Source organism: Myotis davidii, unplaced genomic scaffold, assembly GCF_000327345.1.
Source record: "Myotis davidii unplaced genomic scaffold, ASM32734v1 scaffold243, whole genome shotgun sequence".
NCBI lineage: Eukaryota > Metazoa > Chordata > Mammalia > Chiroptera > Vespertilionidae > Myotis > Myotis davidii.
This window is the reverse complement of record NW_006295183.1, coordinates 4002140-4014425: the sequence shown is the minus strand read 5'-3', so window position 1 is coordinate 4014425 and position 12286 is coordinate 4002140.

Genomic DNA, 12286 nt, shown 5'->3' with positions numbered 1-12286 from the left:
GGCGGATATTTTTTAAAAGGTGTTTTTCAGGAAGACAAGTCCCAGAAACATTTAGTGAGGGTCCAATGTAATGAAATTCAAAATTATAGTTTAGAAGTTAGATAAAAGTTATTGGGTATTCATACCAAGTATGAAACTTTGCAAAAAAAAATGTCATTATCAATATCTAGTACATACATGTAGGATCTTTAGAGCCAAAAAACATTTGAAATGGCCTCAAAAAATTGGCACAAAATAGGCCTAAAAATAAATGATGATATGATGATGATGATGATGGTGGTGATATAGACAATGATATTGGTGATGATGATGGTGCTAGTGATGATGCAGGTGATGGTGGTGATGTAGATAATGATATTGGTGATGATGATAGTGCTAGTGATGATGCTGGTGATGGGGATGATGGTGGTGATGATGATGATGCTAGTGACGATGCTGTTGATGGTGATAATGATGGTAATATTGATGATGGAGATGATGATATCTGAGACAGCACTTTCTCTATTATGATAACTGTTCTAAATATTCTCTCTATAACATTCAACACCATATGGTAATATTGATGATGGAGATGATGATATCTGTGACAGCACTTTCTCTATTATGATAACTTCTAAATATTCTCTCTAACATTCAACACCATCAATAACCTTATGAGGTAGATCTTATTTTTAATATCTCTATTTCACTGATGCCCCCCTACCCCCGCCCAATCCATTACACATATGAGGTAACTGAGGCTCAGAGGTTCAATAACTTGTTCACAACCAGTAAATGTAAGAGATAGTTTTCAATCTCACAACTACTTCCCTTGGAGCCATCATCCCTAATGCTATACTTTCCTGAATGAATCTTGGCCATGTGTGTCTCAGAGACCACACATTCCCTCATACACTAAGAGACCAAACTATATCACTTATTTTCAAACCCTTTCCAGAGTGAAAGGAGTGAATTGTCACCATTACTTCAGGGCAATAGGCATAAATCTAATCTTCCCTAGATAAAAGCAGAATGTATAGACTTTCTTCAGATAGACTCATCACAAAGCACTGGACCCCAGGTATAAAGATCTGTGTTAAAATAACTCACAGTTAAAGTCTGTGAAAAATCATTCCATCCGTGTTAATGAATTATTCTATTTAGACTGCAATGCCCTCACCTGACAATGAGGCAGAGTCTTAGTCAAAATACAAAATACAGTTGACTGGGTGGTTTATAAGCAACAGAAACACACTTGTCATAGTTGTGGGGGTTGGAAGTCCAAGATCAGGGTGCCAGCCTGACCTGGTACTGCTGAGGGCCATTTCCGGCTTGTAGACTGTTGACTTCTTGTATCCTCAGTTGTCAGAGAGAGGGCAGGAGAGCTTTCAGAGGTCTCTTATAAAGTCACTAATCTCAGCCATGAAGACTCCACACTCATGACCTAATCACCACCCAAATCTAACACACTGGGAGGTAGGGTTGCAGGATTTGATTTATGTGGGGACATAAACATTCATTCCATTAAAGGTGATATGATAACTTCCATGTGTTTTTCCAGATTCTTCTTGAAGAAGCTTTCCTTAAACTCTCTTCTCTTTCCTTCTTCCTATTAGCCTCACATGTCCTTTGCTTCCCTTTGTTATAGCTCTAATCAGAAAGTATTCTCATTATCTGGTTACTTGTTTTTCTTTTCCATTAGACTCTATGGTTTGGGAGGACATAAAATGTCTATTTTTGTATTAAGTCTGCCTAGTAGAATGCATGGCACATAGCAGGCACCCAATGCATGTTTCAATGAGAGAAAGGAGGAGGAGAGTTTCTTGGTGACCAAAGTATTTTCATATATTAGCCAATTTTCCTTTCAGTACTATGTCAAAATGTAGGGTCACCGTTGCTAAGGAGAGATTTCTATTAAGAAGTAAAATTACCATATATTAACTTAGGCAAATGTTCATTCATTTAGTCACTCACGGGAACGTTACAGTTTTTCAGGCAGTAAATGATAGAATTAGTGACTGAACTCAAGTTTGATTAAAATCGTGGTCCAATTTCAGAATGTGGTAGTGAATTCATCCCAAACTCTCTCTGCTTGGGAAACGGTTTCCAGTCTCTTAGTTGAAAACATATGAAAAGGCATGAAGGGGGAGTTCCAGAGTTTTGTGATGAGGTCGTATATTGGAGTAAATCTGCAGGCTTCCTATGTACCTGCTTCAAGAAGCCAACATCCGGCCCGGCCTGGGCAGGATGGTTGAGTGTAGACCTATCAACCAACCAGGAGCTCGAGGTTTGATTCCCAGTCAGGGAACATGCCCAGGTTGTGGGCTTAAACCCAATTAGGGGTTGTACAGGAGGCAGCTAATCAATGATTCTCTCCTATCATTGATGTTTCTGTCTCTCTCTCTCCCTCTCCCTTCCCTTTCCTCTCTGAAATCAATAAACAAAATATATTTTTAAAAGTCAACATTTGTTTGGCTGTATAAGCTCTGGTCTATGTGTGTCACATTTAGTGATTTTACATTTCTTCATAATGTGTGTCAGACACCATTCAAGCCTTTGGTTAGCATGTGCTTGAGGAAGAGCACCAGGAGACTGCAGCCTGTTCCCTTGTTGCTTGGGGAATGGGCGTGGCACAACTTTCTCCCAAGTATTCAGTGCTGTGTGGTGTTTCTTGATAAATAATCAGTCCTGTTAAGATTTTGCAAGTTTCGTGGTATGAATAAAGTAGAGACCATGTGTATGTGGTTAGGAAAAGTCTCTTAAAAAAGTTGTCTTTCCTGGGGGATGTGAGTCCCAGGAAAGGATAAAGTAGTAATTTCACTTGAATTTTTCACAGATACGAACATTTAAAAGCAAATTAGGCTATTACCTCAACTTCCAATTTAGAGACAAACATTCCTTTCAAGTCAAGAGAGAGTTCTATTTGGTTCAGAAAATCTGGCTAACTCGTTGTTTCTTTGGGTTGTGTTCTACCCCTGAATCCAATCATTCCAACACGCTTTATTTTGTGCTAAATGTCCACTGACTAACCAGTCAGTCTGGCCATTCAGATTAACCTTTTATCTTATTTCTTAATTTTTGTCTTTACTCTTATTTTTTAAGAGTTCATTCTTTTAGAGAGCTTTCCTGTTCCCCTCCTACCAAATCCATTGCATGCATAAAATTCTAGCAAATTAAATTTGTGCTAGCAAGGGGATAAAACAAATAAATGGCTTAAAAACATCACAATCAAGTATGATAATGGCAAAGTGTTACACTTTTAATAAATGATTAGGAATGGTTGTAACGCAAAGATTTATTTCACAGAACAAAAGCACTTAAGCAGGAGTTTATATTACTGCTATGCTTCAATGATGATAACATTGGGACTTCAACCTGCATAGCTACAATGATTAATTAACAGCCTTGTTCGGGATGACTGAGCACCATTATTGTTCTTAAATAGGAAAAGGCAGATAACCATTACTGATTATTCCTTAATTCCCAGTCTTACTTGTTAAAGACTAAAGCATGCTAAAGTAGGTTGTGCAATTTCCAAGCTGTTATGGGAAGCAGAAAATAATAGACTTTCTATACAATATATATAGGTGACACTTGGATTAGTTAAAAGATTCAATTGTGCAGTAAGATTTGTCTTAGAAGGCCTGAAGATAAAATATTCATGTCAATAAGATATTACCATTTTAAGGAGACATAATTTAAGATTCCAATATACTTATGCTTCAAGTTGTATTTCTCTGTCCAATAAAACTGCCCTGCCATGAAAATAAAAATAATAGGAAAAAATAACTTCCTTATCAAAACACAGAATCAGTCAATCTAATGAAAGCATTTTCCATAAGCATGAACTTTGTTTACTTACGATTTTTAATTTTGTTTGGGGCATAAACAAATTATATCAAGTCTTTTGGCCTCTTTTTCTAAAAAGTCATACCACTGCACTTATTTTTCTGATGCAGATTTATGTGATCAAGTTCTACAAAGTTTAGAGATGTGTTCTTTCTGCGTCTTAGAAATGCTTCTACTAAATCTCCCCTGGAAATTTTCCTACCAATTTGAAGATGGAGAAGTGCATGCATTCGAGAATGTTTCTGAAGGAACGTCCTCTTTGGGATTCTGTAGCTGATGGGACATACCAGTTACAAACCATGTAATGTTGTTGATGGGCCCTGGAATTCCTCTGAGATGCCCTGAGTCTGAGACAGTAGAAGAGTGTGTCATCCTGTGGACCAACAGACACGATGTGGCGCACCTGCTCTTTAAGACCGTCTGAATTCCTACAACAGTGTTTGCTTGGTTGTTGCAACAATCATCATTGAAAAGACTCCAAAGAGCAGAGTTTGATGGTTGTATATAATATTTCAACACTTAAAGTATTTCATTTTACTCTTGCTATTTTAGAAGAGCGTATTCTCCCTCCCCCCCCCTCCTCCTCCTCCTTCTCCTCCTCCTCCTCCTCCTCCTTCTTTTTCTTCTTCTTCTTCCTCTTATCAATGCTTACAGGATAAAACAGAAGAGCCTGAGAGCAATCAATTCAGTGATGTAGCACAGCCACTAATGAAAAAGGCAAGACTGAGAGGTAGGCCACCTCCTTACAGTCCAAGATAAAGGATGTACTTTTCTTCTATGACATGTAGTCCAGGGAAGGGATGTGATTATTGATTCAAAAGTCATGCCTATTCTAGTTCTAAAAAGCATCAGAAACTGTTAGTAAACTATGACTATTAAATAGGAACATGAGTTGTAAAAGTAGGAGGGACTTCAAACTAACTCAAGGAGTTTTTGGAGGGACAGTTAATTCAAGTGCACTCATACAATAGATTTTATGCCAGCATTCTGAGACGTAGAACTGCAACCTCCATAGGATAAAAATCTCAAATCACCTGATGAGATTGAATGTAGGAACTTGTTTATGTGCAATATTCGTGTGTCTATATTACTGTTTCTATATACATTCATTAAGAGAAAGGTTTTTTATAGCATTTTCTTGAAATTAAAAGGAAATAAAGAAAAAGAAAAAATAACAACACAGTAGCCACTTCTATAAGAAGCATCTATCATACAGAATAAAAGTAAAAATGAGGCTACTTTTTCATAGGAAGCCTAGTGCAATGCCCTTCTTCCTCCTCTTACCCTCCCTGCACCCATAACTTCCTCTGGTTAAGTACTGAATTTTTAGTGCATCTTCCACATCTTCAACATCAAAACTTTCTATAAACCCAGAACTCAGCAGTTGGAGGGTTCTGACTAGCACAAGGCCCAAGCTGAAATAAATCTTTGGGGCTTTGGCCTTTCTCGGCCTGGTCTGACTCCTAGTCAATGCTTTCCTAATAATACTGTGGGTATTACCAGTAATGCCCAAACCTGGCCACGGTTCAGAGTCACCCATACAGGCTTCTGGGAGCCACTGATGGATCTGAGGCGTACTTTAGTAATTTAATTTTCTGGTTGAAAGGACATTTTGAACTAAAGTGTTTTGATCTTTTTTGGATGCATCTTAGAAATCATTGACTTTTAGTTTTCTGAGAAACTTCAGGTTATCCCTTTCAGGCACTTAATTTGACAAATATTAAGACTGGGGTTCAGAGCAGTTAAGTGAGGTCTGCAAGGTCACAAAGCAAGTCATGGAAAATCATGTTACATATATGTCCAAGAAAGGAGGGGCATAAACCTTTTGAAAGATTTTTAGACGCTTTTAAACATTTCTATATATTACTACAACAATATATTAGGATATTCTCTGGGCGTGTTAGCTACAATCTAGTGAGTAGCATTAATAGCATTCAATCATTTCTCTTTTCCATCATTGAATTGAATAAAAACTGATATATTTGTTCCCATATACGTGAGAAGAGATCATCTGCCAAATCTCAGATAGTTTTGCCAAATGCTGAGCTGATAGGTAAAGACCAACCAAAATAACTACGCTCTGGGAAACATACCCATCAACGCAACTTTTCTCTCTGTCAGATTCTCACTTCTTTGTAGACTTTAATGAACCTGCACCTCCCTAGCCCTTTAGGGTTCTATGGATGCCAAAACTGCTGCAATTATTGCATATGAGCATCTGCTCTGTGCACGGGCCTGTGTTGGGTGCTGTGTGAGATGCCAGGGGGCCACAGCAATGTTCCCTGCTCCTCAGAGGATGTAAGAATGAAGAGGTTCAGACTCAGAAATTAAGAAAGTGCACTTCTCACCCGGCTGGCATGACTCAGTGGTTGAGCTTTGACCCTTGAAACAGAAGGTCATGGTTTGATTCCCAGACAGGAAACATGCTGGTTGCAGACTTGATCCCCAGTACTGGGTGTGCAGGAGGCAGCCGATCAATGAGATCAATGATTCTTTCTCATCATTAATGTTTCTATCTTTCTTTCCCTTTCTCTTCCTCTTTGAACTCAATAAAAATATATTTACAAAAAAGAAAGCACACTTCTCCTTCTTCTCTCATACTGCGTGATGTCTCCTTTCTTGACCTGTGTTATTTCCCTGTCAAGAGGAGGGGCCTCCAGAGGCAATGTTTAAGGAGCTTTGACTCGGAACACTGGTCCAAACGTGTACAATCCAGTTTAACAGCACTGGTGCTCTCTGCATTTTTTCCCAAGAGCCACTGATGGATGTGAACCAGCTTGAGTGTTTGAGTGGGGACAAACTTGATATATTAATATTCACACAATCTACTTTGCCTTTTCAGTATGTCAATTTAGAGTATTGGAATCAATCATCAGTTTTCACAGAAAGGACGATTGTAAGGAAAATTAGATAGTTATACTGTCATGAAAAAAAGTGATGCTTCAGTTGCATTGTAAAACTGAAATACATGGAATTCTGTCCAGTTTCAGTGTAGAAAGTCACTTTACAAAACCCTACGGTAATTAAAGGGGGATACTCCACAGAAGATGGATTATCCAGGAGTCAAGCGACTAGAAAAATTCACCTGCCAGTAATGGCCTCGGTCGCATTTTTTCCTTTGCATCCCCCATGTATAAATCCCCACTCTAATCAGTGGGGAACAATGAGCAATCCTGCCAGGTGTGCAGTGGTGATGGGATGAGCAGGTCTGAATGAATAATCAGTGATGTCATCAAAGTCTACAGGGCATGACCGACGGGGTGGCTAGATCCCAAGGGACTGATTGCAGAGTCTTTCCTGTGGTCTGAGCATGCTCAGGCTGCTTCTTGTCCGTTTCTATGTGTGAGCACATCAAGGCACTCAATGTGTTAACTTATATGTAAATACACTGTCATTTTTAAATATATATAAATGTATTTTAGATAGGAAAGGAGAGGGAGAGAGAGAAATATCAATGATGAGAGAGAATCATTGATTGGCTGCCTCCTACACATCCCCCACTGGGTATCGAGCCCAAAACCCAGACATGTGCCTTAACTAGGAATAGAACCCTGACCTCTTGGTTCAACCACTGAGCCACACATGCTGGGCTGGGTTTTTTCTTTTTCACATTTAACACATTACGCTAATGAAAACTTATTTCAGTTCATGCAATAATGTAAGACTCTAACTTGATTTCCCCCCCAAATAGCCATTTCAGTAGCACAGTTGTTTGTGCAATCCATTATTTCCGTATTGTTCACAATGTGTTCTGGCCGGGAAAGGAGAGGGGGAGCCGGTGTGCCTATATTACATATGTTTCAACCCTGAGCCTTTCTAATGCTATATTTTTAGGGTCAAGCTATTTCCTTCTTAAATTACTACAGTTAGACTCAGAAAGAGCATATTTCTTGCCCCTCTAGCAGGGCTCAGCAGTTGAGTGTTAACCTGTGAACCAGGGGGTCAAGGTTCGATTCCTGGGCAGAGCACATGCCCGGGTTACAGGCACCATCCCCAGGGTAGGAGGCAGCTGATCAATGATTCTTTCTCATCATTGATGTTTCTATCTCTCTCTCCCTCTTCATTCCCCTCTGAAATCAATAAAGACATAAAATAAAAGAGCATGTATCTTGGACAAGGTTATGTATGGAGTATATAAGTATTGAGTTCCACACATACGGCTTTTCAACAGGAAACATTTCCAGGTAGAAACAGTGTTTTTATATTCTAACATGGATCATTTAGCTCTTCTCTTCCATTTATGCACACCACAAAACAAAGAGCATAAACGTAATTAGAAATTCTAATAAGAACATGTTAAAAACCATTTCCTTAATTTGAAATCAGAGATAGTGAGGGGCGAGTGGGAAGGAAAGGTGATGGGAATGGACCAAGGGGAAGCATTTTAAAATACGGCTTCCTGCAAACTGGCAAGAGGCAGAGACTGAAATTCGGAGATGGTTCCCCCAGGTCAGGGCTCTCCCTCTGCCTGGGACTTGGACTTTCGTGGCTGCTCAGTTACGAGCCAGCAGCACCATCTAGAGGCGCGCAGCCATCCTTCACACAAAAGAAACAAAAGAGGAGTCCGTCTAGCCATCTATAGAAGGTGAGCCATGGCAAGGCCCCCGCTACCCTGATGTATGCATAGACCCGTGGCCTCTTACAGAAAGTCTGCGCAGGGATTGCTTCCCATCGCCACTGAGCAATGGCTGCAGAGTCTATCTGGGGCGTAGTCAAGACTCGCTTCAGGAGCTGAGATTCACCTGCACAACTTCCACAGACTTTCAAATCAGTTCATGCATTCCATGCATTTTACTGGACACCTGCCCTGCCTCGGGCTTTGTGCTAGGCACCAGGGGCACAGACCAGAATCTATTATATTATTGACTGTCCCTCTGCATTCCTAACCTACATATACAAACCTCACCACATAGGTAAGTCTTCTGTCTTAGCCTTTTAAACAGTTTCTGAGCAGTAAAAGTATAAATATTTCAAAGCAGTCATTACATTGCAAAATTACTAGTTCCGCGTAAAACCATTGGAATGTTTTCAGTGGATTCATAGACTGAAATCAGTTTAGGTGACAGAAGATCTGATAGTCCTAGCGTAGTCATTATCAAACTTTGGTGTCAGTGAGAAATACCTGGTAGGTTTTTTATTAAAATGCAGTTTCGGCTCCAACCACAAGACAGTCTTATACTATACACATGTGCCCGGGCTGATGCGTTATATATGAATATGTTTATCTGGTTTTCATGAACAACTTGGTCATGGCTGCATAGTTCATTAGAATAATTTTGAGAATCATTATGTTAAAACACAGACCCCCAAGTTCACTAGCATCCACATTTTGATCTAGGTCTTATTTACAAACAAACATGCCATGTAAGAATATATGTGTGGTGAGCCCCTTGTTAGATTTAACTGGGAATTCATTATAGTAACAAACTCACAGTGATGAGGCTGAGTGGGTGCAAGGAAGCTGAAAATTAGAAACTTGAGTGGATTTCAATACCTAATTCCACACCAAACACAGGCAAATTAGGACTGAAAAAAAACCTCTTCTAAGTTGAAGACAATTTAGTTTTTAGTCTTTCTCATTTTGGCAGCTGCTATTTGGAAGATGCCAAAGTGTAAACCTGCTATTGAGAATCAAAGATGCACATGGCAGCTTCATGTAGAATACATTTTAATTTATGTGCCTAAAGCAGGGGTGGGCAAACTTTTTGACTCGAGGGCCACAATGGGTTCTTAAACTGGACCGGACGGCCGGAACAAAAGCATGGATGGAGTGTTTGTGTGGACTAATATAAATTCAAAGTAAACATCATTACATAAAAGGGTATGGTCTTTTTTTTTTTTTTTTTAGTTTTATTCATTTCAAACGGGCCGTAGTTTGCCCACGGCTGGCCTAAAGCAACAAAAAGGTAATGATGAATTAAGTAATTATCAATCCCCAGTCTAGAGGACGATAAAGTTATTACAATCTTATATATGAAAAGTTTGTCATAAAATTGCCAAACACGAAACTGGAAAAACACAGACAAGATATAAGAGTATCTTCATTTTAAAAGAATAAAACATAAAAATACACAAATATTTAAAAATAAAAAAATAAAAATAATTCATAAAGTGTTGAAAAATGTAGCAATGCCTACCTAGAGATCATTTGATGAGTGATTTTACTTTCCTTCTACAATTTCCCCGAATTTTATGTAACATTTATGTACTTATGTTCGACCATCCTCTTCATAGCTGCTTTTCTGTAACATTCACATTAGCCAATGACCAGGCTGTTTCTTAAAACATTAATTCTCATCTTGGACTGATGAATGAACATGCTTAGGTTCATTGTTCTTAGAGCACATTTAGGAGTTGGTGGAGTAAGCATGGGGATGATGCATCAGATTTCACTGTGTGACAGGGAACACAGGTGTAAGGAAAAGGAAACACAGGTGAAGTGCAGGGCCTAGAGAAGGTCATGTGTCAATCAATGAAGGTTATATCCCTTGTTCATTGGGTCCAGTGTGTAATCAGGGTGCAGCCTATGTTTTCCATAAGCAGATGAGAGCAGACATTAAATAAAAGTAGCTCCACCATATTTCAGATTCTGACTCATGGGGGACATCTGGCATTATTCTTGCTTCTTTATTTTGTTTTATGCACCCTTCTTAAGGTAACTTGTTGTCCTGGCTATATTAATAAGACTAATTGAGATTCTTTTCCCCTCTAAGTTTGGAATGATAGCATGTAAAAAATTAATGTTTTTATTGATTTCAGAGAGAGAGAGAGAGAGAGAGAGAGAGAGAGAGAAAGACATCAATGATTAGAGAGAATCATTGATAGTCTGCACGCGCCACACTGGGGATAGAGCCAGCAAACTAGGCATGTCCCCTGACCAGGAATAGAACCAAGACCTCCTGGTTCATGGTTCAATGATCAACCACCATACCACACCAGCCAGGCTGATGGCACATGTTTAGGAAGGATCTTTCAGGATATCACAAAATAAGAAAAGAGATGCATATCAATGAAAGTGGAAAATGGAGCGATATAGTTTAGGTACTTTGTTAGTGTGGATTCAGAAAACTTGAAATAATATTGTATTTATCTTTTATTTCCATCCTCATAGAAATCCTATAAGGAATACAGGGAGTGACTACTTTAGCTACGGGAAAACTGTTTCCAGCTAATGTCCTAAGGGCTCACAGACTGGCCTTGGTGGTGGCGATGCTCCCTTAGTAGCAGTCCTGGTCATAGTCACAAAGAGTAGTGATGATAACCAGAAATGAGTGCTAACTGTGTGCTGAGCTCTCCTCTGACTGATTAATATGCATTAACTCATTTAATACTGTAATTCTATAGGTGAGGTGCTATTATTATTCCCATTGTGCCAAGAACTACACTACAGCACAGAAAGCTTGAGTGAGTTACTCAAGGCTGCCTAGCGAAAAAGTAATGAACCCAGGATTCAGACCAGACATTCTGATCCTAGAACTTCTGCTAGATGACGTTCCAGAAAGGACCAGGTTAGAATAAAACTGGAATCTAAGACTCAATGGAATGTCAAGGTGAAATAAATCTACAAGAAAGACAGCTTAATGGATAAGAGTGTGCACTCCACAGTCATACGACACAGGTTTGAGATGAAGGGGCTGCTGGTGATTATGGACAAATGGGAATTAAGTTTCCTCATCAGTAAAGTGGCGATAATAATAGCACCTACTGTGTAAGGATGATGTAAATATTAGGTAATAGGATCCACAGTAAGGGCTGATATAAGTTAAATGATCATTCTATTTCAGCAAATATCATGATAAGCTTAACACAGATAAGTCTGAGGCTAAGAGAAAATGTGGTATTGTGGGGTTTTTCTCCTTATCCTTATGAAGGAATATAGAGAATGGCTAAGTATAAAATAGAATTTATTAGCCCTAGGCAGTTTGGCTCAGTGGATAGAGCACCGGCCTGTGGAATGAAGGGACCCAGGTTCGATTCTGGTCAAGGGCACATGCCCAGGTTGCGGGCTTGATCCCCAGTACAGGGCATGCAAGAGGCAGCCCCGATCAATAATTCTCCCTCATCATTGATATTTCTATCTCTCTCTTCTTCTCTGAAATCAATAAAAATATAGTCATAAATAAATAAATAAAATTTATTGAGTGTTAAATTATTTTAATGGGAGAAGAGACTACTGTAGAAATGGCTGCAGAATGTCTTCTCATTGTCAAAGAATTCTCAATGCAGACTGGATATAGAGCCATGGAGACAAGCAGCTTCATTCCTGACTGTGTATCAAAGAAGTCTAGTAGGTTTGGGACCCTGTGGCATTGTCCAAGGACATTCTGTATTTCCCCTGTCATTGTAATTATTCCCCTTTATTGTAATTGTTTCCTTTTCATCTCCCTCACCAAAGAGGACAGTAAATTACTAGCATATTGCCTGGAAGCAAACAGATCCTTCAAAATAATTTACAAAA